A 3,091-nucleotide genomic window follows, 5' to 3' on the forward strand; every position below is an offset into this window, starting at 1 on the left:
GATAGACAATATAAAGAAGGTAGTTTTGGAAATTCCATTTTTTTTTTTTTTGAGACAGAATCTCTCTTGGTCACCCTTGGTAGAGTGCCACAGCATCTGAACTCACAGCTACCTCAAACTCTTGGGTTCAAGTGATTCTCTTGCCTCAGCCTCCCAGGTAGCTGGAACTTCAGGCTCCCACCACAATGCCCAGCTATTTTTTAGAAATGAGGTCTTGCTCTTGCTCAGGTTGGTCTCTAACATGTGAGCTCAAGCAATCTACATGCCTTGGCCTCCCAAGTGTTGGGATTACAGGCGTGAACCACTTCACTCAGCTAAAACTCATTAATTTTTTAAAATATTGTTTGTATAACACTCTATGATAATTCTCTCCTTTCACTTCTCAGATGTTTGGAATGAAAAATCTTCCAAGGGATTTTAAGGTATGTTAGTGAATTAAATGCAAAACTTTGATTAAGGTCAAGGTTTCCTTACTCTTTGTTCAAACTCAGTTTATTATTTTTATTTTCCTTCACAAAGTTCCCATTTGCCTCTTCTGAGCAAAATGTTTTCTTCTCACTAAATCTCAGGATATACCAGGAGCCAACTCTAATATCTTCACTTTACAATAATTCTCTTCCTGATATATCTTTCTATAACAAACTCTTGCCAAGATCTTACTCATCACTGCAAATCAGATGATGATGCATTGTTCGTTGGAAGCTTGAGCCAAATCAAGTATGTGTATATTGAAAAGTGCCTCAGTGTTAGAGTCAGACTGATCTAGGTGTGACTAATGGTTCTGCCACTTACTAACTATGTAATCTTGGATAATTAATCTCTCCGAACTTTAATTTTCCTATCAATTGGATTTGGTGTGCAATAATTATTTATTTGTTCATCTGTATATATACCTCTCTCACTACAAATAGATGATAAGGTGACTAATGAGATAACAAATACAAAGTGACTAGCCCTTTACCTGGAGCCCAGAAGATGTTTTATAGAAGTTAATTTCCTTTTATATTTTCTTTCTTTCTTATTTTTTCTGCTGCTGAAAATTGTTCTCACAAAGAAGTCAAAGCATTTATCTGGGGAACAGACCAAAGGTGTATGGTCATAGGTCACCTGAATATTACAAACCAAACATAGAAGGCAAAAATGTGAAGTTTGTCAAGTCTATCCATGCACAAAAACCAATATGGTGGCCTCCCATGGGTCCTGAAGACTTGAAATATGTCTAGTCAATACACACCATATTTCATAGTTAATGATAAAAATGAAAGAATGAAAAATATCTCAGTAACATTTTTTATTCTGATTATGTATTCAAATTATATTTCAGACATATCAACTTAAATACATTATTAATCTTAACCTGTTTCCTTTAACTTTTTTTTTTTTGAGACAAAGTCTCACTATGTCTCCTTCTGTAGAGTGCTGTAGTGTCACAGCTCACAGCAACCTGAAACTTTTGGGCTTAAGTAATTCTCTTGCCTCAACCTCCCAATTAGCTGGGACTACAGGTGCCCATCACAATGCCAGGCTGTCCTTCTACTTTTTTAAATGGGCCTACTAGATAATTTAAAATTACATATGTGGCCCACCTTTGTGGCTCTCTTTGTATTTCCATTGGACAGCAACATCCTAAATCATTGACCTTCAGACCATGTTTGCCCACCAAGTAAGTGTTCTTTTTTTTTTAAATTTTAACTCCATATGGCAACTTTAAATATTCTAGCATCAACAGTCCTACTTAATGCAGTATCAAATACATTTTAATAACTACAGAGAAGAGAACAAATCCTCAGTGAACTTGCTTATATATCATTGTTGAAGAAATTTAGAAGCAGCTCCCTCTGGCCCACTGCTGCCACCTCCCTCTTCTGCCTTTCCTGGGGGTGCCTGTGTGAGTGTTTGGTGCAGACCTGGTACCTCTTTTGTGAAGTGATTGCTCAGGGAACTCTGGCTCCTGCCATGGCAGAGGAAAAGCCTAAGAAAGGAGTCAAGATTGATAGCGATGATCATATTAATTTGAAGGTGGCAGGACAGGATGGTTCTGCGGTGCAGTTTAAGACTGAGATGCATACAAGCCCTTAGTAAAGTAAGGAAAGCCTACTGTGAACCACAGGGTTTGTCAGTAAGGCAGATCAGATTCCAGCTGGAAGGGCAGCCAATCGGTGAAACAGACACACTGACACAGTTGGAACTGGAGGGTGAGGATATAATTGATGTACTCCAACAGCAGACAGGAGGTGTCTACTGAAGAGGGAACCTGCTACTTTACTCCAGAACTCTGTTCCTACAGAGCAAGATTACATTTTCCATTGGAAAACTGTAATTTGGTTCCACCACATCTTTTTTTTTTTTTAATTGAATGGTAACTGTGTACATTGATGCACTTTGGGGGTACATAGCCTTTATGTAACTTTCTTAGTTATTGTGTTAAAACATTCATATTCTACTCACACATCTTGCTACTATAGTATACTTTTCTCTAGTTCTTCATTCCACCACCACCCCCAGTATATGTGCACAAGCATATTGTATTACGGTTTGTTTTAGTGGCATGTTTATTCAATTCTTATCCTTATATCCTAGTATGTTATTTGTTCTCTCTCTCTCTCTTTTTTTTCCTTGGAGACAGAGTCTCAAGCTGTTACCCTGGGTACAGTGCCATGGTATCATAGCTCACAGAAACCTCAAATTCTTGGGCTCCAGTGATTCTCTTGCCTCAGCTTCCCAAGTAGCTGGGATTTCAGGCGCCCACCACAACACCTGGGTATTTTTTTGTTGGTATTGCTGTTGTCATTGTTGTTTTAGCTGGCCTGGGCCAGGTTCGAACCCACCAGCCTTGGTGTATGTGGCTGGTGCCCTACCCACTTAGCTACAGGAGCCACCTATCTTGTTCCCTTTTAAAACAACAACATAAACGACCTTACATACCTTGTTCAATTGGAGAATTTTAACGTTTTGAATTTTTTATTATAAAACCAAGGACACTTTAAACTTTTTTGTATGTAGGTCATAACTGTTCTATGTAGGGCAATTTGTCTTTAAGTAGGGATAAATAACTCTAAAAAAAATAAATTGTAAATAGTTTTCCCTTCAG

At 38.1% G+C, this 3,091-nt stretch overlaps 1 pseudogene; it reads left to right on the forward strand.

Annotated features, from left to right (window-relative positions):
- Positions 1 to 1,956: 1,956 nt before the first annotated feature.
- On the forward strand, positions 1,957 to 2,245 carry LOC100954968 (annotated as a pseudogene).
- The last annotated feature ends 846 nt before the right edge of the window (positions 2,246 to 3,091 follow it).

Source organism: Otolemur garnettii, unplaced genomic scaffold, assembly GCF_000181295.1.
Source record: "Otolemur garnettii isolate 467f Iridium unplaced genomic scaffold, OtoGar3 scaffold00002, whole genome shotgun sequence".
NCBI classification, from domain to species: domain Eukaryota; kingdom Metazoa; phylum Chordata; class Mammalia; order Primates; family Galagidae; genus Otolemur; species Otolemur garnettii.